Genomic DNA, 23,770 nt, shown 5'->3' on the forward strand with positions numbered 1-23,770 from the left:
TGCGTGGATCGATGCTCATGATGTCAATCACTGGATTGTCTGGTCCAGACTCGATTATTTACAGACCGCCGTCATATAGCTGGAATATTGCGGCGTTAAACAACAAACCAACCAAACCAACCAACGCTATCTGCCGTCGTTTCGCTATGCATGTTTCTACACTTCCTCGCAGCCCATTCATAACACGTGTTGTCGAGGCAGCTAATATTGATTAATTATCACGTGGATGAACCAAAAGAAAAACATACATAAAACAGAAGGGTTAATCGTTCAACTAAACCCACATACATGAACAAATAGAGATATATTATACACAGCTGTTCACCAGTGAGTCATCCACATCGTATTTGCCTAAGGTAAACACGAAAAAGTGAACATTAATATATATTTTTTTAGATATTGACAGACAAAAAATAAGACCGACAACAACATTCGTGGAAGCATTTGTCACGCGAACATCCTCATCCCCAAGAGAGCCCCAGTATGAGAAAGTTCACCTGACAGGTGTTCGCGACAGAGTTGTCTACCTTGAATTGAGCAAACAGCAGCGAATAGTGCACAAAACTTGCGAAAGGAGTGTACATACCTCAGCGAGAACAGGTTGGAAGTTGAATGAGCGGTGTTTTAGGTAAAGAGGGAAGTAATCGAGCGGAACTGGTCAAAGTTTAAAGGTCAGTGTTATTTATGTGCTAGTTAGGAAACGCTGAGGTGAGGCGATGACGGGCACGTCAGGTACACGAGAGCTCCCGTATTATCCAAACAGGCAATTATCGCTTGTAAAGTTTACTATGAAAGAACAAGACATGTGTTGCAAAGTACCGCTGTCATACGAATGCCGTCACACCGATTGATCGTGATGTGTGAATATATGTCACCAGGCCACAACCAAATATGTAACATCTACAACTTGACAACATCGCGCATGGGCGTGTCGTCACCTCTGCACGCTGGTTTCACTCTTGTGGGACATCGGAGAGCACCTGAGCGTGTCTCGTGTATTTACTACCGATAGATTCCATTCACACTGAACTCGGTATTGATTAACTTGTCAGGACTATGAAAACCCTACTATATGGATCTCCCAGACGGTGTTTGATATGCCTGTACCAGCACATAGGTCTTTATTGGGGTGTCCTTGTCAGCAGTGGTACAAAAACTGTAGCCTACACGATAGTGACAGGTCATGTTTCACCCGTGTGTATTCCCGGTCTGGCGAAGGCCAGTCTGTCAATTGAGACCCTGGCCTAGAAAACCTGATGTGCTGTCCAAAGATTAACTTTGGAATCTAAATTATTTGAGGTCATGTGTTCCTTTCTCACATAACGATATTTAGGTTTATATTTAAATAGTAAGAACGTTGTATTAGTATTTTGTTTTTCTTGAAACAGCAAAAAAAGGGTTCAGCGATGATACTCTTTGCAAAACAAATGCACAATGTTTCATTTGGAGATCGTGTTACAATGTTAAACATTGTCAACATGCATCTGTTGTAATATCAGTTTTTGAAGTAATGGTATCCATCTTTTACATTAAGGGCAATAAATATGATACTTGTATAGGATAATTAAAATATAGTAATTATTACTTACTTAACCTAACATAAACCACATTGTCACAACCAATACACTTAGATGTTGTTTAGCTGTTAGATTGAGCTTCTGTAACACAAGCCTGATTGATATTTTTCTCCAAATTGTTACACAACTAGGGGCAGATATTGTGACAACATGTGCTAATGTAAGTGCTCTTTTTATAAACTTGGTATATAATTGTACTCAATTAAACACTTTACACAAATAAACACTTTTGTGACTATCCATTTGCGACAGTTTTTAATCAATATCTAATGGAAAGCATGTACATTCCTGTATTGATTAAGTTAAGAAGGTAAAAAAGTGCCTTAATTCATTGGTAATTAGTTTCTCTAGGAGAGACTTATCTACAAAGCCTACTTAATTAGATTTATTTATGAGTCATTAAACATGTATAGAAGCATGCTCCTTCAGTGTGAATCTCACAGCCCTGATGTGCAGATGGGAGCTGTTAATTGCATTTAGGAGGAATAAGGCTAAATCAGCTGTCACTAGTTAGGTGAAACTATCACAATGTTCTTGAATTACAAGGAAATTGAATTAAGACTTTGTTTATAGATCTGTGTGATATGTTTAAAACTATGATTTGAGTTTTGAGAGGAGAGAGGAGTCTTCATTTTGAGGAGGGGAGGAGATGAGTTTTTCAGTTTCAACAGCTCTTGGAATATTTTATTTGTGTTGACTTCAGTTGGAATGAATGTTGTTGGGGGCACGGGTGGCCGAGTCGTCTAAGGCGCCACGATTCGCTGTGCAGAGTTGCGTCCCTTGGGCACGCCAGAAACCTATGATTGTGGGTTCAAATCCCGGTATGCCCCGATCATGTTTCTAGGTTTGTCAGCACCGTACCCATGCTCATGGGTTTCACCGAAGTGGTAAACGTCTGAGACCTGCATCACTTTGGGCTTTCCTCCCTCATTAAGCTGACACGCCGCGATATAACTGGAATAATGTTAAAAGTGGCGTTAAACCGAACTCTGTCTGTAAACAAAAGATGCTTCATTCTGTATCAGGGAGCACAGGTGGCCCAGTCATCTAAGACACTTTTCTCTGAAGAGTTATGTCCCTTGGGCATGTCAGAAACCTATGTGTGTGGGTTTGAATCCCTGTTCACCCCACTTACTATTCTAGGTTTTGTCAGCACCATACCTGTGCTTGTGGGTTTCACCAAAGTGGTAAATGTCAGAGACCTGCATCACTTTGGGCTTTCCTCCAACTTTAAGCTGATGCCGTGATACATAGAGAATACTACACTCATTCTCATTAGAGACCATTTTTACGACACAAGTGGACTTTCTCTGGTATTTGACCGAGCTAGAGTGAGGTCAGATACCATAGAAAGTTCACGAGTGTTGTAAAAATGGTTTCTAACGAGAATGAGTGTGGTATTTTATTTATTACCCAGGTTAAATAAGTATTTAAGTGTAAATATACTCACACGCAAAAGAAACGCAAGTCAAGTATGCAGTATACATGTTATTTATTATCAACAGTAAAGACAAGAAATACTAATAGGGCAAGATTTTATTAAAAATTTGACTGAAGACAGTTTAATGGATTAAAAGGCAGATGACATAATTGTTTTTTTCAAATGTTAAGGGCTTACACAGTTTCGGGTCAATACCCAAAATGTCAGTCAATACCTGGTGTGACCACCATTAACATTGATCACTGCCACACATCTCCTGTACATTGAGTGGATCAGACGATTTGTGAAGGCCCTAGGGATCCTCCTGCATACATCCAGAGCAGCTGTGCATAGTTCATCAGCAGTTGTAGGGATTCGGTGCACATTGTGCAGACGCCTTTGAACCTCATCCCACAAGTGTTCGATGGGGTTCAGATCAGGGCTGAGGGCTGGCCACGGTAGAACACGAGTGTTGTGTTGTTGCAGAAAGGCCATGGTAGCTCTGGCAACATGGGGACGAACGTTGTCCTGCTGGGAAATGTGTTGTTGATGTTGTGCAAAAAATGGAACAACGTGGGGTCTGATCACTTGGTCGATATACCGCTGAGCAGTGATGCCGTGTCCTCGACTTTGACCAACATTCAGAAAGCACAGGGGCCCAAGTCTCGCATTAAGTCCAATCCCTGCCCATATCATGATGCTAGGCCCACCCCATGGATCCCTTTCCACAATGTTTCTGTCAGTGAAACTATCACCTCGACGCCGCCAAATTCTGACTCTTCCGTCTGCATAGGAGACACATAAGCAACTTTCATCAGAGAAGAAGACACACCTCCACTCACGATGACGCCAATTGTGATGACCCTGTGCCCACTGAAGTCGTGCTTGTCGATGCCTTGGTTGGAGAACAGGACGACGTGCTGGTCGGCGACATCTGAGGTTGTTGGAACGGAGACGTCGGATCACAGTGTCCCGGCTAATGTGTCGATTATTTGTTCCTATGGTCTCTCGAGCAGTTTCACTTGCAGTTAGGAACGGATGTCACTGGTGTTGACGGGTAATCTGCCGATCTTGTCGAGGTGTGGTAACCCTAGGATGACCGCTCCGAGGAAGGTCATCTGTGGTCTGTGTTGCATTGTATCGATGCAGGAGACGGTAAATTGTGGTTATGTTAACGTTGAAATGACGGGCAACATCTTGGACAGACTCTCCAGCTTCCAAACGTCTGATAGCCTGATTTCTCTGAATTTGAGATAGGCGTGGCATGGTTGACCAAGGAGTGGTAGGTCCAAGAATCGGCCACAGCTTTATACCCACTACACTTCGTGACAGTTCGTGCATTTTCGATTTCGCGAGAAATGGGTGCATGATACCCTCATATTCATTGAAATGGTGTGTTTTGGCGATTCGTTTTTTATGTTGCGTTTTTACTCGGGGCTTCCAAAATGCAACCAAAAATATTGATAACACCATCAGGCTTCACTACATGTTAAAACTCGTATCAATTTATGGTTCCATGTTTGTTACCTATTTGCTTAAAACCACTTGCGTTTCTTTTGCGTGTGAGTATACATAATATATTATTTGTTAACAAACCAAACTGAAACCGGTTGCAAATCTGGTTGTGCATGAATATTACTATATGCCCAAACATGGGTATTGTTGACATTTTTCTATTCATACACATTAACAGCATTTACCTTCTGTTGTGTGCAAACCTGGCACCACCAATGCTCAAAATCTTTATTTTGGGATTTCTGCAACCTTTGGTAATTCAAGCGCACTGTTTTTAGTACGCAGGACAAATGTAAGAAAACTTAAAAAGTCAAACAATGCAGTGCTTTGAATCTCGAACCAACACTCGGTCACTCGCACCGCTGGGATCCTGGCTGATCATTTAAAATGGTGCGGTTCCCTTGATCTTTCAGCTGAATTTCTATCCTGTACGTACTGTTTTGGAAGATGGAAACCAGAGTGTTCACCAAAGACGTTAATGTTAACTGAAGACGTGGAAATCAACAAAATCTTGTCTACTTCCATGTTAGTGACAGCTTCGAACAAAGGGCAAGGTCACTATCGGAATAAGAAAACACAACTGTGATCTACTCACAGTGTTTTATGGCCTGTGAAGATCCGGGGTAGAATAGGTCTTCAGCAACCCATGCTTGCCGTAAAAGGCGAGTATGCTTGTCGTAAAAGGTCGACTAATGGGATTGGGTGGTCAGGATCACTGACTTGGTTGATGCATGTCATTGTTCCAAAGTGCGTAGATCGATTCTCATATTTATCACTGGATTGTCTGGTCCGGACTCGATTAATTACAGACCGCCGTCATATAGCTGGAATATTGCTGAGTGCAGCGTTAAACAACAAACCAACCAACCACAGTGTTTTACGCTAGAGATCAAAAGAAAATGTTATTGTTCACATTTGGGATGTTTATGGCCACAAAAACAGAAGTCAGGCACACTTCCACAGAGTTTTTTAATGAATTGTATCGGAACTGTTCACTTTGAGTGATCTTTTCGTGCAGTTGTGTATATTTATTCATGAACAAACACCTTCAGAAACAATGTCACAAAATACGCTTTGAAGAGGACACTGTCACAACCGGAGAAACACATCAACAACATCAAATTGAAAGTCACGAAAGTGGTTGCGGGGGTGCGTCACACTCATGGGGATCCTCGATCTGTCGGTAGTCGTACATTGCAATTTGATATAACTCAATTATATATTGTCTGTAGTAGCTCTTTGCATAACTAACATAGACTCCAAAGCGAATTTGATGAGTGTGACTGTCATGTTTGGTTTAATAAAGTGTTGTAAATATATTGTCATGAGATTCCTTAGGTTCTGTCTCATAACGTTTTGTGAAAGTGAACGACGTCTTGTGATTGTTTATGGATGAAAAAAGTAGTTCCGGTGTGACAGAGTTCATGATTATCCAATCAAACTAAATAAAACAAGGTCAACCTTGTGCGACACGTGTGATGTAGTATCTCACCACCCGTATCTTCACCACATGGGTAATAACACTGGATTACTATTTAAAGCAGCAATAGACCAACATCACTCACTCATTCAGTATCAATTCAAGACATTTTCAAATGTCACGTTTGTACTGATTAACTATCAGGCTTCATGACCTAAAGTCCCCAAGTCTTGTCATTCTATCTTAAAATGACATAAATGTTTGAAATATAGAAATCATTTGGGCAAGATTACACTATTGTCCTTAAGAAGTGGGACAGTGGTAGCCTAGTGGATAAAGGGTTTGCTTGTCACGGTGATAGCCTGGGTTCTATTCCACACATGGGTACAATGTGTGATGCCTAATTCTGCTTCCCCCACCATGATATTTCTTGAAAATTGCTAAAATTGGCATAAAACCGTACTCACTCATATTCAGTGTACAGAAATATTTCATAAGGTATTTTGTTTCAATTAACTGATCATAAAGACTTGAAACAAGAGTTTATGAATGTGTGTGAGCATGTCAGACATCCAATTAAAGCAATGTTCTTTTCAAAGTATCCCAATCAACAAATAATTGCTTCAGTTTTTCTATGTTAGTGTCTTTTGATAAAACAGACAAAGATTGAGTTTTGGAAAATTGTCAGTGAAGAAAACTGACTTTGAAATGAGTATCATGTTTGCATAGGGATTTGCGATTATCAACTTTTCATTTTGATCATGTTTTCAACATTCTCAAGAACTTGATTCTCATAGGAATGTTTTTACCAAAGCCAGAAATATCAAAATTGTCTTGTCATAACAGCCCGACATTTAGTGCAGGGAAATCATGCCAACACATGTTATGCCAAGATTGAAATGTACATGCGTTGATATGTATGTGCAGGAAATCTACGTGGGTACATAGCATCAGGTGATAGCAGAGCAGGTTCTGGCAGGCTGCTGTGGTCGTACCACCGTGGCTTGTAACTAATATAGACAAGGCTCTATTTTCAGCTGATGGTTTCTCCGGTTAAAGTGTTAGTGATATGTTAGGACTGCACAGCGTGATAGTGAGGGTGGTGAGAGGGCTGGTCCAGATAGGGTTGGGTGTTTTCCACATGGTGATGTGGTAAAAGATGCGATTGCTGGAATGTGACCAACGTCACAAACTGTAGAATTTATGACCAATGTTCAAAAATATTTATGCATTTAGAGAGTTAGGATGTTCCTGTGTCTATTTATGATGTATCATTGATTGATTGTTTGTTTGTTGTTTAATGATGCACTCAGCAATATTCCATCTGTATGATTGCAGTCTGTAAATAATCATGTATCATGCTCTGTGAGTGAGTGAGTGAGTATAGTTTTTACACTGCTGTTAGCAATATTCCAGCAATATCACAGCAGGGGACAACAGAAATGGGCTTCACACATTGTAGCCATGACGGGACTCGATCCCGGGTCTTCGGTGTGACGAGCAAACGCTTTAACCACTAGGCTACCCGACCGACCCTCATGCTCTGTGATTTATAGCCAGTGTATTCAGTATTTATAATGATGTTTGCTTGAGTGTTAAATGTTTAGGTATCTCATATACTGCTCATAAAAATGTTGAGGACCACCCGATTCTTTCATATAACTACAGTTAACAACTTGCTAAGATACAGAAGATACATCTAACATTGTAGCAGGGTATGTTATATTCTTGCAGTAGGAAAATTATAATGGATCGTAATGGCGCACTCATACTAATCTATTAAGTATGTCTTAAGCAAAATGTTTCTTGTTCATAGTTAACTTTTATGACACATTAATTAGGATTGATCAATGCGAATTTTCTTTACCGAGCTTGGTGAACAAAGTACCTGTCATGAGCCACTGAAGGGTTCGGAAACTATATTGTCACATTATTTCTATTTTGTGGTATGATATGTGTGGAATATTCGCTTGTCATCACTTCCTGTTTGGGATTATGCATAATCAGTATGCATCGACCTAGATTGGGTAAAGGGATTTCGTCCAAACAAACGGGTTCCTTTCTAATTAATTCCGAATGGAGGTAGGGGTAATTCTTCTTCAAAAACATTCCAGAAACTATCATAAAAAAGTTTATTTGTATACATGCGAGTAGCAGTGACATACCACGAGTCCTGTATTCGATCAAGTGATGAAATTACGTGCTTAAGCAAACAGTCAACGGTGGGTGTGGATTGCAAGATTTACCAATACTTCAAAAATATAGAGTCATACTATAAGATCTTTTAAATCTATTGATGACAGCTGTCATATAAATCCGCTCGCTCTCTCTCGAGGACAGCTGTCATTTATATCCCCTCCGTATCTCTCTCTCACAACAGATTCACATTTTGAAAAAAAGGGGGCGTGCACATAATATCCAAGTCACAAAGTGACTGGGCTGAGGGTGCAGCTAACAAGTTCGGCCTTAGTGTCTGTACTCCGCCTCTGGGTCCACCAGTGCAGGTGGATAGTCACATACTTCCTTACAGACCGCAATGTCCAGTTGAACCACACAAGACACCTGTTCATTCAATCTCATTAAAATCAGATCTTAGTTCTCGCTACCGCTAAACAAAGATCTGAGGACATCCCATTACGGGTCATGTCAGACTGACCTTGCGCAAACTTTAACTGACCAATGGAATGACCAATTTCTCGTGATTTACAGCACTAATTTCAAATTGGCGACTTCGCTTCGAAACATATTTTGATGAATTCTTGATTACAGATTTGAAACCTGAACAAAAGAACATTCTGGAATGGCTAATAGATGGTCTTGATTGTATGCATTCAGTCGTTAAACCCGTAACTATCGTTCGGAGTTAAAGTTTACGAGGTTGCATGATTAGAAATCACATTCCGACTGTCACTTTCATAATCTGGTAAGCGATGCTCTGATTGGTCGGATGAAAGGTCGTTCTGACGTGACCCCTAATGGGATGTCCTCCGATCTTTGTTTAGCAGTAGCGAGAACTGAGGTCTGATTTTAATGAGATTGCCTGTTCATTGGGAGCATGTTGATGAAGGCCCAGTAGAGACAGGCCCCAGGAGAGTGGTGTAAATGACCCCCCTACAGATGGAAGGTGTATGTGATGTCACATACTTATGCACAAACTGGGATATTCCCATGTCGTGTTCAAACAAACAACACACATATCTGTGTATGTGGATATTATATCCTGCATCCTGTACCACATAGTTTTGAATTCTATTAATAGGATAAGGACACGTGAATCTTGATTTTCGTACACAGTATCCAGTTATTTGGGGGGAAATGTGTCTGCCCAGAGAGCAGGAGGTCAGTTGTTGATCCCTGGCTGCATCATACGAAAAAATGTTAAAGATGGTACTGCTTGTTTCCCTGCCTTATGCTCAGCATCAAGGGGATAAAACAAAGACTGGACAACTCAGAGACAACACTGTGTTGGAGTGGTGTATCCATGTTAAACTGCGGCATGGTATCTCAGTGGACTCGGACTATAAAACCGGCATTAGTTCGGACAAGTACAAGCAAACACGTGCACAGTACAACACTTACATACACAATGATTTTGGGGACATTTTGCTGACATTTTGAAGCACTGTCTGTGTATGTTTATTGTTATTGGTATCCCCCCCCAAACTTTGTCCAATAATGCTGTACAGAGCTGAGGTATGGGGACGAAACAGTTTTGATGTAGAAAAAAGTAAATCTTTTTTCATGCAAAAAATACTTAAAGTAAAAATCAATAACCCAAAGGTATGTGGCAAGTGTGGTAGCTTTCCTAGGTTTATGACCTGGTACTGGTATATATAACGTTGTTAAGTATCGGTTGATACTGTACGATATACAAATATCTGGATAGAAGAATGAAATTGTCTGTTACGTACTTTAAATGCAGTTGAGGATTAGTATCATTTGCTTCTTGTATGCATCATTAAGACATATGTACCTGTGTAACAGAATATTACTGTGTCTGTCCCAGTGTGTTTGAATTTGAATCTCTGTAATATTATTTAAGTGTAACTTTGCAACAGTTGTCAATAATTATTTATCGTTCTACTAAGTACTGGTATCGAAAAAAACACTCTTGTTATAGAATATACTTATAGACTCTACTACTCTGAAATAATATCTAGGTAGTGGCATCTTCAGTGATGAAAATATGTTGATTGATGGATATAAGTAGCATTATTATACCTCCAAGTCAGAATGATGAGATCTGATTGGTTCACATGATCTTGATAAAATACTATGTATCCCGCCTGATAATGAAATAAAGTTTTGAGTTGGAGAATACGTCCCTTATACCCCACCATGAAGAAGACAGGGTGCACATGGACTCCTGAGTGGCAGAATAAATCCCTTATGCCCTGCTTGGAAGCAAAAAGCTGCATACTTTTTCCGAGTCAATAAAAAGTTAAACTCAGCTGAATTGAACAGCTGTTTTCTATCCATTTTGAATTTTGATTACTTTACAGTAATCAGATATCTGTTGGATGTATCCATAGTGTGGATGCAGATATCAGTTGTATATATTCACAGTGGGTGATGTCAATATCTGTTGTATATATCCATAGTGGGTGATGTCAATATATGTTGTATACATCCATAGTGGGTGATGACGATATCAGTTTTATATATTCACAGTGGGTGATGTCGATATCAGTTGTATATATCCACAGTGGGTGATGTCAATATATGTTGTATATATCCATAGTGGGTGATGTCAAGATATGTTGTATATATCAATAGTGGGTGATGTTGATATCATTTGTATATATCCATAGTGGGTGATGTTGATATCAATTTTTATATAGTCACAGTGGGTGATGTCGATATCAGTTGTATATATCCACAGTGGGTGATGTCAATATATGTTGTATATATTCACAGTGGGTGATGTTGATATCCGGTTTTTTTATTGTAATGAGCATTGTTTGATACATTTCACTGTTTCCACTATTTCACTTGTTGTTTGGCTGAAGTTAATAATTATGCAGTTTGTCAACTCCATGCACTGCAATTAGCATGATCGATTTGTGATTGACAGCTGGTAAGATGTGAGACATGTCAATGTCATTATGACATGATGATTAAGTAGCTGGAACATGACTTCCTCATTAAACGTAACAGTGTCTTGTATGCGGGACACAAACACACCTCTTTGTGTAGATGTGAAGTGATGTAGACACGACTGTATCGAGACAGTGAAGGAGAATGAGACACCAGCCTTGCTGTGACCTGCTCATTGTTAGCAGTGCATTGGGAACAGTTGTTTCTGCCTCATGTGTGATACGTGACATAACGTCTTTGTACACACAGGTACAAACAGGAGTGTTTATCATTTTTATTCATAACTTTATGGAGTCAAAAAGGAACATAAGGTGGTGCTTCTGTTTTATATACTGTAAATCTTGAAATTAAAGTGAGCGTTAATTAACTTCGCATTTATGTCTCAAAATGACTATCTACAATAAGACGGCGTCACTGCCCACTTTGGATTGACTGACTGACTGATATAGAAGATTTAACGTGCGCTTTCCGACTGCAGCGTATTTCGCACACGGCCACTTTGGATAGCGGATATACCAATATATATAAACACTAACATGGTTTATTGAGCAGCAGTTGTATATGAGTATATACAAGTATATAACAATGTCAGTCAAAGAATAGGTTTACACAATAGGTATCCGGTGAGTTATCACGGCTGGGGTCAAAAGTTCTACCATCTCGTGTCAAGCTTGTTGACACCTTCTCCGCATACCAATCAGTGAACTGATGTTGGTTCAAGTATTTTATTGCCTTTAAACTTCCTTAATACCAGTCAACAGAATACACATATACACTGTGTGTTGTTTTAAGGAAAACACTGTGTAACACTTGTTACGGGAGTGCTTATAAGTGGTGCTATTTGCTGTATGTTTTGACTAAGGTAAGGATATGTATCATTCCACAGGGGATGGGGTGAGGGGAGTAGCATTTTGGCTAGGGGTCAGCAGTCTTATTAATTTGGAGATGCATTTACTTCAAGATTTACAGTATATATTTTCATGTTAATTGTACAGTTTGTAATGCTTTTCCTGCAACACTATGGTTCATATAATCAACTGTACCAGCATTGTTCCAGAATGAAGAAATTAACACCTGACTCAGGTAGCATGTAGAAACTTGGAACAGCTTTAAGGGATTTATTTAAGTGTCCCTATTTGTATTACCTATCAAGTTTTCCAGACGTCCAAGTATTAACTTTCCTGCTGGTTTCTGCAGCAACCTGGCAGTGGTAGACATTACGTTGTCACTTCATCCGTGTAATCAACAGGAAATCGTATTTCACCTCATCGTACTTCTATTACTGGGTTATTACATATCAATATGCTTGTGTCTGGGGCCGCTTGCAGACATTGACAGCAGATCCTTCTGTTGTGATACTTACCAACCTGGGTGACAGATGGATGTATGGACATTGCTGGCAGGTGTAATCAGCAGCATGATGTACACAAGATGCTGCTTCAGATGGAGGAAACGCTGTGACATTACTGAGGGAAATAAATCAGGTTTCTGAATTCTTGGGGTATAATACATCACTTTTAAAGTTCCTTTATTTCACTGTTCAAGAGAGATGTCCGTTTTTCAGCCCCCTAGACTCTTGCTAGTTCTGGACCGCCTCTGTGGTCTAGTGGTAGAGCGTCCGTCCAGAGAGCGGAAGGTCCGGGGTTCAATCCACGGCCGCATCATATCAAATGGTACTTGTTGTTAACCTGTCTGGCTCTCGGAATTAAGGGGCTAAAACAAGGACTGGTCAGCTCGGAGTCAGTATACTGTGTCTGAGTGGGGTATTCATGTTCAACTGAGGCATGGTATCTCAGTGAGCTAGCACTATAAATAGGCATCAGTCCGGACTAGTACAAGCAGCCGCAGACACACACATGCATGCACGTCGCTATATAAATGCAATAATTTGGACGTGACGTTAAACCCCATTTCACCTCACCTCACCTCACCTCACCTCACCTGCTAGTTCCGTATCCCGAGACCAAATTGTGTCGGGGATAAGTATAAGTATAAGTGGACTGGACCTTAATGATAAGTTTCATTTGAGTGCTATAATCCTGAATCAGTTCTCAATACTTATATTTTGTACAAATCAGAACTAAATATAACTGACAGCAAAAGTACACAAAGTAAACAGTTTGGTCTAAGATAACCAGGACAAGCTTAGTAACAATCTCTAAGGACAGGAGAAATGAGAAATTTCTAAGTGTATAAAATGGGAAATTGATGGAAACAATGGTTGTAGAGCATGACTGAAATGTGCAGTGATCACCAGGGTAGACAACTCCTGGCTGACCTAGTGTACCGTCATGATTGAAATGTGCAGTGATCACCAAGGTAGACAACTCCTGGCTAACCGTGTATATCATTGTGATTGAATGTGCAGTGATCACCAAGGTAGACAACTCCTGGCTAACCTAGTATATCATTGTGATTGAATGTGCTGTGATCGCCAAGGTAGACAACTCCTGGCTGACCTAGTATACCATCATAGCCAAGCAGGAGCTTGTGCTGCCCTCTCTTGGTGACGCCTGCTTCAGACTTGTTCCCACTGAGCAGGTTCCAGGATCACAGAGAACAGTCCTGAGTAGCCCATGTTTGTTGTGACTATGACCTATGCAATGTTTGGCTTTTCACATGTAGATAATGTCCCATTTTTACTAGGCAAAATGTCTTGCAAAATTAAGTTGACTAAAAACACATTGGGATTCTTGATTGGAATAAGTCCCAGAAATCTAGACTTTTCGTAAGAAGTGTCTTGAATTGAGTGATCAGACTTGGTTGGATGTGGGTCGCTGCTTATAAAAAACTAACTCGATTGTCTGGTCCAGATGCGATTATTTACAGACAGCTGTAGTGAAGTGTTAAATAACAAACATACAGCAAATTGAAAAGATTCAATCAACAAATTCAGAAGGAGAACTGTACAACTACTACATTACTAGAAGGTACCCAGGTTTTGTCCTGAATCAAGTGAATGAACCCGTACTGTACAAAACAGGCCGACAGAATTGTATATATATATCTTCCCATGCCTAGAGAGACTGCTGCTACATTCCATCCCTGATACCTGATAGTGATAGGTGATGTACGGGGTTAGGGGGCACCACGTGGGATTAGAAGCGGAGGAGGACCTGGATTCATCTACAGGTGGTATGTAGAATTGAAACTTTTGACTGTTTAGGATATTTGTTGTAGGCATCTAAATTCACATGAGGAGTAAATTAGAGGTAATAAAAGTTTCATTGAATGTAATCAGAATTCTTTTTGACACAGATATCATTGGTATTTGATGTTGCCTACAATACTTTTGTACCCTTCCCTGTGGGGATTCCAGGTAAGAATTGGTGCACAGCAACCTCTGCTGGTTGTAAGAAGTGGCCAAATGGATCAGGTGGGCAGTCTCGGTGACCTGGATGGCATGGGTCGTTGCTCAGAATATCAACATCACTCACTCACTCACTCACTCACTCACTCACTCACTCACTCACTCACTCACTCACTCACTCACTCACTCACTCACTCACTCACTCACTCAAACACCCACCCACCCACCCACTCACTCACTCAAACACACACCCACCCACCCACCCACCCACCCACTCACCCACCCACCCACTCACTAACCCACCCACCCACCCACTCACTCACTCACTCACTCACTCACTCACTCACTCACTCACTCACTCACTCACTCACTCACTCACTCAAACACACACCCACTCACTCACTCACTCACTTACTCACCCACTTACTCACCCACTCACTCACTCACTCACTCACTCACTCACTCACTCACTCACTCACTCACTCACTCACTCACTCACTCACACACCCACCCACCCACTCTCTCACTCACTCAACACCCACCCACCCACCCACCCACCCACTCACCCACCCACCCACTCACTCACTCACTCACTCACTCACTCACTCACTCACTCACTCACTCACTCACTCACCCACCCACTCACTCACTCACTCACTCAATCACTCACTCACTCACTCACTCACTCACTCACTCACTCACCCACCCACCCACCCACCCACTCACTCACCCACTTACTCACCCACTCACTCGCTCACTCTCTCACTCACAAACTTTCCAACTGACCCTCGATATACATTCCTGTAAGTCACAGTGACCCTTAGATTCAGCAGGTTAAGGAAACCCTGAAAAGTAATTCATTGAGAGCTGTTATTTTCAGAGTAATCTTGTAATCATGTAATTTGTTTAGGTGTTGATGAAATAATATTTTTATTGTAATCTTTTGTTACAACCTTTGTTTGTGTTAAGTTTTCAGTTTTGTAATTAAGAAGAAATGAAATATTGACTGATTTCTGAGTGAGGTGGTGGTGGGGAGTATTACGTGAAATCTGGTATTTTGTGAACTGATTGTTTGTTCTCCAAGAAAAATGTACAAGAATATGAGTAAAAAAATGATGCTAATACATACAAAATGGCTTGTGGTGGTGTGAAATCTCCTTTGTTCAATTCCTCAGTGGGGATGAATAAAAATGAGAACACGACATTTGAATATATTGAGCATGAATTCTGTTGAAACAAAGAAGTCAATATGTGTGTAAATCTAATTTAACTTCCTCTGACAAATCTAGAGATTTCTCTGAACACAAACTAGTAGACATTGTGTATCTTCCGTTTCCTCGCTTTCCTTGTATGATGAAGGTATCTTTTTACATCTGTTTTTGCAGTCACTGGTAATGAAATGGGGCGTTAGATCTTGAGATGGTGCATGTTATCGCGGTACACCCAGGATGTTGAGATGACATTCTTTTAAGATTAAAATATATAATTGAGACTAATAATTATAATGCGATCAATAATATCATGTTGAGATGTACATTATCGCTGAACACCCAGGATGTTGAGATGAACATTATCACTGAACACCCAGGATGTTGAGATGAACATTATCGCTGAACAACCAGGATGTTGAGATGAACATTATCACTGAACACCCAGGATGTTGAGATGAACATTATCACTGAACACCCAGGATGTTGAGATGAACATTATCACTGAACACCCAGGATGTTGAGATGAACGTTATCACTGAACACCCAGGATGTTGAGATGAACATTATAGCTGAACACCCAGGATGTTGAGATGAACATTATCGCTGAACACCCAGGATGTTGAGATGAACATTATCAGTGAACACCCAGGATGTTGAGATGAACGTTATCAGTGAACATCCAGGATGTTGAGATGAACATTATCGCTGAACACCCAGGATGTTGAGATGAACATTATCGCTGAACACCCAGGATGTTGAGATGAACATTATCACTGAACACCCAGGATGTAAAGATGAACATTATCAGTGAACATCCAGGATGTTGAGATGAACATTATCACTGAACACCAGGATGTTGAGATGAACATTATCGCTGAACACCCAGGATGTTAAGATGAACGTTATCAGTGAACACCCAGGATGTTGAGATGAACATTGTCACTGAATATCCATGATGCTGGACATATGAAACATTAGCAGGATAAACTGTATCTGAGCCTTATAATTGTGTTACCACAAACTCACATTCTTAAAGTCCCTGCCATGTTGGCGCCAAAGTTAGCCTCCAGAGAGCTGACTAGCCAATTCAAAACGTTATGATGCAAGAGTTTTAATGTTGGGGCCTGATCGATAAGAATAATTGGAAGATCTTGTAAGTAACTCGTGGCTGATTAGTCTGTTCTTGGTAGGAGGCATTTTGAGAATGACAATGAGAAAGCAATACATTGTTGTTTGTCATTATTTCCTGGGTATTTATGTACTGTGACATTATTCATTTATGTTCAATTATGACAATGCTTTCTTATGTCCCGATGTGACATTGCTCTGCTGTGGTCTAATCTGACTTTGTTCTATTGGTTTCTATTGTGATGGTGCTATGTTGTGTTTGATTGTGACATGGATTGGTTTAAAGGTACTTTGATAAGGGTCAATAAATGGCTTCTGTCATATTTCATTTCAGTTAGAACTTCATTGAGACCTTATTGTAATATAATGCTTTCACTTTGGTAAAGAAAATGATATACATGACTATCAACAGAAATTTCTGATTGAACTGATTTAGAATCAAAACAGTGTGTATCATGGTACATTTTGTACATTTCCCTTGTGCCAGGATACAATATGTGTCACACACCAACCACATCATCACAACTCTGATATGAATAGCCTTAGTGTAAATAAGAAATGCCATTAGGTTTCAAGCAAAGAATCATGGCACTGTACCTCAAGTAAATCCCTTTTCAGAGTGGATTTGTCAGTTCAACAGGCATACCCATGCCCAGTCTTCTAAGACACCTAAATGTTCTGTGAGAGTTGTGTCCCTTAGGTTTGCCAGGATCCTATTATTGTGGGTTGAATCACAATTTCTTCTTATTATGATCTTTGGCTTGTCAACACCATATCCATGCTATTGGGTTTCACCAAACTCAAAGATCTGCATCACTTTCTTCCCAAGTTATGCTGACATACCTCCCACACTCTTGTCAGCTCGAGGCATGGTCTACAGTTTGGCAGGTAGTCCAGTAATTTTGAATATTCACCATGTTGTCCAGAACCTTGCACCGACACTTTAAATAACTCCCCCTGCATCATATCTGAAAAGTGAAATTATTGCTGTACTAAAACATGTTGTCATTAACTAAAACAGATAGGGCAAATGTGCAATTAACGGAATGGATGTCGGGCAAATATCTATCATAATGGAACATTTGTAACTGTGAATCAGTATTTTGTTAAGCTGTTACATATTTGACATAAACAGGGAAACAGAACCTGCCAAATCCATTTGGAGTTGACAAACAAGCATCGACTTAGACATCGTCACATGCAGTCACCTGGCCTGTGACCCGATTTCTAGTCATATAATTGCCCTCCCACTGGTGTCACAGTATTCGTGATTGTCTGTGTTTAGTGATAGTCATATAGACAACCTTTTCTTTATAGCAAATAAATCACATTTTAGATCTACTTGGATGAATTGCTGAAAGTTTCTAAAAAAGCGGGGATATTGTTTTGGAGTGAACATATAAATCAGGGGTTGCACTTTATTACCGGCCAAACTCTAGAGGCATGATTGCCCTGTGGGATTCAAGGAGGAACTTTGAGTGGTATCTGTTTGTTCCTGCCAGATATGTTTTGTGAAATGTGTAACTTGTTTTACGATATGAATCAAGCTGAAAAGAGTACATGGGCTTACAACATTTACCATTTGAAAAACAGAAATTGTGTCAAATGTGATTTATTGCCTAGTCTAGACACACATATGGCACTGGCCATGTGTGAACATCTGCCACATAGCCTTGAGTATTATTGCTGATGTAGCAGATAATATAAAATATCACTGCCATAAAGGATGGTCACTAGATCTGTCTGTATGTGTATTAATGTTGCTATCAGGCAACACAGTGTATTTAGTCTTTGTTTTACCGATATGCTGAATGGGGCTGAAATGATTCACCAATGCAATACATTGTTACGCTCATGGATACTGTACACGATGCACTTTATTCTGTGTTCATGTGTATATTCTCATTAATTGTCGATATACATCTAAAGATTTCGTCTTTATTACATCCTGACACGGGTAAGGGACATTCGTCTGAAAGCATTTACGGTGCACACGTGAAGATCCCGGTCAGAATAGGTCTTCAGCAACCCATGCTTGTCGTAAGAGGCAACGTACAGGATCTGGTAGTCAGGCTCGGTGACTTGGTTGGTACATGTCATCGTTTCCCAATTGGGTGGATCGATGCTCATGATGTCAATCACTGAATTGTCTGGTCCAGACTCGATTATATACAGACAAACGTCATATAGCTGGAATATTGCTGGGGGTGGCGTTAAACAACAAACAAACAAAACATCATTGTTTGAGCAGTGGGTTCCAGTAAGAGCTTTCTTTGTTTGGGAAGAGATGGAAGTCTGACCGAGTCATATATGGCAGGTGCTGAAGGAGTTCAAAGCCACACGAGTGGATTGTAGCCATGCCAATGACTGATTTGTGCAGTGTGCATTGCCTTGATGAAAGAGCACACCTTTTCTCAGCTTTCCACTCCTCTTACACAATCATCCTGTAATTGCCTCAAAAGTGAAGTATAATATGCCCCGCTTATTGTCTGGCCTTTCAGAAGGTTGTCCACCATGATGACAGCCTTGGCATCCCAGAACACCGAGACCGTATTCTTTCCAGCTGATGGGACAGTCTTTGCCTCCTTTGGTGGTGTGACTCACTGTTTGGACTCAAGGTGAAATAGTGACCCCAGGTTTCATCCATAGTCACAAATCCTTGCAAGAATCAGCTGGAAGGGCTTCCAACAGAGCTAGATTATGATGAAACATGTGCCTGGTCCATTTTTTATCATATGTCAGAACCTTCGGAACTCAACTTTCTTCACTGCCAAAGTTTCTCAGGTAATGGATTATACACTCTCCATGGAAATGCCTACTGAGTGAGCAATATGACGTGGAATCATTCGCTGGTCAGTCATCACTATGTCGTGGATTCCCTGGATCATTTCTGGTGTTGCGAATGTCACAGGTCTTCCAGGAAAGGGTCATCTTCAAGACTTTCCCTGCCATGCTTAAAATCTGCTGCCCACCTCGTTATGTTGGCATCAGCAGGGACATCCTTCCACAGTGTTGTACTCAGATATCATAATGGATGCCCTTTGGTGTTAAGCCAAGTACTTGATCAGCACACATTCCTCAAGTTTGTCCATTTTCCAAATATCACAGACTTCTGTTTATGTTACTGACTTGTCAGAGTTAAACAATTTACTCCAGTTCTTGTGGATATATCTCTATGACATCATGTAATGTCAACAAAATACAATTTCACTACACAATTCCTTCTATGTGATACTCAGAACTTATCAGTCAACCTTCATATTATCATTTCCATCTTTAAGTCCAACCACGACCTATACAAATTAGAGCAAAGTAAATACACACACACTTAAAACAGGAATGTCTTTAAACTGTCTTTATTTGCCTGCTCTGTTCAAAATGTAAATGTAAAGTTGAACAACAATTGAACAGTAAAGTCAGTGGTCATTCCAAAAGTCTAATAAAGAGAGCCAACTTTCACCTGACAGAAGTGTCTACATGTTTGATTGGCATTATCAAGCCGCACTCCAGCTTGATAGCGGTGTAAGAATCTACATCGAAACGTCGCGCTATGCAATAAACCAGAAGTTGTTATCCATGAAGTTGTATGTGTTTCTTACTTGTCTACAACATACTTATTAATGGTTTGTGTACAATGATGGTTGACTTAAGATATATCATTTACAAAGAAAATAAAAAACTGATCATGCCAAATCAAAAATATTGTGATGCACATGCTTTAGTCAACAAACTAAAGCTTATCTCTAAGAGTAAAAGAGTTAATGATACCAGGTATACGTGAATAGTAAGTGAACTTTAGCAGAAATTTCTAAGGTACCTTGGAGGCAAACAGGCAATCTGTAACATAAGCCTAATGGCCTTCCTAAGTGCGTAATCGCCCTACATGCCCACCAGGTGGCCACGTTATATAACGTCAACAAGGAGTTGAATCAAAAACTGTGCAGATTGAAAGTTGAGAAGGATGGAAAATTGTATGTGATTGTCTACATCATAAAACAAAGCATCCTATTACAATTGCACTGTACCATTGTACAGTAGTGTATGATAAGCAGTCCTACCCTGGCACCCATTGCCTTACCCCAGTCTGTATTGTCCCCAGGGGCTGGCCCAGAGGTCACACATCAAGAGTTACTTCCCTTAGGTAGGTTTGGACCAAGCTCCTCACACTGATAGCCCATTTGAAGATCTCTGTATACTGTCACTGCCACCAGTCAAAGCTCCCAACTGTGATAGGTGGCTACAACCATGCATGGATTTGAACTCATAACTGACAGACTGTCATGTTTACAAACAGGTGATGATAGTCGTGACGCCAAATACTCTAAATTATTTTCTTTGTTTGACAATTTGAATTTCTATTTCATTTCAACCATCATGTACTTGGTATAGTAAAAATGTAAGTTGGGATTTGGGTGATTTTCCATGAGTCTGCAATCCCGAACCAATCTGATGAAGGTAAGCTAGTTCATCAAATCTGGTCAGTCGTAAACCATTTCAAAATTCACTATGATGGCATTCCTAAAGATGTAAACAAAAGTATAAACGTTACCACATTTGGGGTTCGAGGGCAAATTTCAAGATTCTTGTAATTGCCGTGCCCCCACTGGTGGCAGCAATGTTACCGAGAGCGTAATGAAGGTGTCACGTGCTGTGAGGAGCTTGGGTCAGGACATCAAGAGTTATTTCCCTTAGGTACCAGGATTTGCTGGTCCCGGATTTGCCCCAGTTATGATCCTAAATGGACTGTCTCCACCATACTGTCACTCCATGGTAATACGGCAGACTAGTACATGTCTTAGGGCCTACCTCATTTATGGCTTTCTTCATACATTTGATTACATGCTGCAGCTCATAGGAAATATTGTTCAAAGTAGCTTCATTGCTAAACTTGCTAACTAGTTTCTTGGTGCCAGACTTCAGAGGATTGCATTTTCTTACGTCAATATTTACTTTCAATATTTGAACCTCCTTTTTTGTTTACCAACAAAAGTGATGTTTACTGTGTGGTTAAAGTGTTCACTCTTAAAGTCAAAGGCTCTGGTTCAGGTTCCCATTGGTATAATGTGTAAAAGCTGATTCTGGTGTCCCCTGCCTTGATATTGCTGGGATATTGCTTGAAGCAGTTTAAAAACCAATCTCACTCTTTGTTTACTCATGACAATTTAGAAGGTGGTAAAACATTCATTTAGCCTATGCATTGAATGACAGTGCTGTGTTACGACCAACATCTTGACCACTCCATGTAATTCAACTCCGTTGACTGAGATTAACCAACACCTTGACCATGCCATGTAGACCCATCTCAGTTGACTGAGAGACTGACCAACACCTTGACCATGCCATGTCGATCTATCTCACCTGACTGTGAGATTGACCAACATCTTGACCATGCCATGCAGATCCATCTCACCTGACTTATGTTTCTAGATTTGTCAGCACCATATCCATGCTCGTTGGTTTCACCAAAGTGGTAAACGTCTGAGACCTGCATCACTTCGGGCTTTCCTCCCACATTAAGCAGACATGCCGTGATATAACTGGAATACTGTTAAAAGTGGCATTAAACCAAACTCACTCACTCATTCATTTCACCTGACTGTGAGATTGACCGACACCTTGACCACACCATGAAGATCCATCTCACCTGACTGAGATTGACCAACATCTTGACCATGCCATGTAGATCCATCTCACCTGACAGAGAATGACCAGCACCTTAACCACACCATGAAGATCCATCTATCCTGACTGAGAGATTGACCAACACCTTAACCACACCATGAAGATCCATCTCACCTGACTGAGAGATTGATCAACACCTTAACCACACCATGCAGATCCATCTCACCTGACTGAGAGATTGACCAACACCTTAACCACACCATGAAGATCCATCTCACCTGACTGAGAGATTGACCAACACCTTAACCACACCGTGCAGATCCATCTCACCTGACTGAGAGATTGACCAACACCTTAACCACACCATGAAGATCCATCTCACCTGACTGACAGATTGACCAACACCTTAACCACACCAGATAGATCCATCTCACCTGACTGAGAGATTGACCAACACCTTAACCACACCGTGCAGATCCATCTATCCTGACTGAGAGATTGACCAACACCTTAACCACACCGTGCAGATCCATCTATCCTGACTGAGAGATTGACCAACACCTTAACCACACCATGAAGATCCATCTCACCTGACTGAGAGATTGACCAACACCTTAACCACACCATGAAGATCCATCTCACCTGACTGAGAGATTGACCAACAACTTAACCACACCAGATAGATCCATCTCACCTGACTGAGAGATTGACCAACACCTTAACCACACCATGTCGATCCATCTCACCTGACTGAGAGATTGACCAACACCTTAACCACACCATGCAGATCCATCTCACCTGACTGAGAGATTGACCAACACCTTAACCACACCATGTCGATCCTACTTGCCTTACTATCAGGTCGACAAACATTACTGTTTACCAGTCCATCAACACAACCCCATAAGCTATTGACAAATTACCGCTGTACAATTATGAGAAGACAGGTCTATGATAAAGGAATGATCATCGGGTGATGCTCCCTTTGATGACATTGATTACTTAGTGTGAGAATGTGGACCTCTGCACTATTAAGTAATCCTCTATTGTACAATAAATCTACAGATATTTCTGCTTTCGAGAGGATTATTGACAACATGGCCTTTGCAAATATGCTAAGACAGAGAGAGTACGTTGCTTGGATGAGGACATACTGCTTACATCATGACCATCATAGATTCAGCTGCAGAATTGACAGAAACCTAAATGTTGAATTACAGTCCACAAGAGCGCTGCAGGGCTTTTCTTGTCATTATTAATTCCGAGGGGTGCAAGGTCATATACTCAGTAACCTAAGTGAACAATTTCAGTAATTTTACACACTGACTGTAACATATATACTGGTAGATATTTATTTTGCTTTTATCAAATTTTGGGGGGTTATACTGAACAAACATGAATATTTTTGTAGTGAAGACTGAGTTTCTTTAAATGTGTATGGTATATGGAAATATTTCATGATCCCTTACT

At 40.5% G+C, this 23,770-nt stretch overlaps 1 protein-coding gene across 1 annotated transcript in view; it reads left to right on the plus strand.

The window, feature by feature from the left end:
* The first annotated feature begins 529 nt into the window (after positions 1 to 529).
* Positions 530 to 23,770, plus strand: part of LOC124149384 (pro-neuregulin-2, membrane-bound isoform-like) — a 273,209-nt gene continuing 249,968 nt past the window's right edge. The window contains exon 1 of the mRNA XM_046520927.2: positions 530 to 671. The gene's annotated coding sequence lies outside the window, so the exon portion shown is untranslated. The remainder of the gene's footprint in view (positions 672 to 23,770) is intronic.

This window comes from Haliotis rufescens, unplaced genomic scaffold, assembly GCF_023055435.1.
Source record: "Haliotis rufescens isolate VD_foot unplaced genomic scaffold, xgHalRufe1.0.p SCAF_11, whole genome shotgun sequence".
Lineage (NCBI taxonomy): Eukaryota > Metazoa > Mollusca > Gastropoda > Lepetellida > Haliotidae > Haliotis > Haliotis rufescens.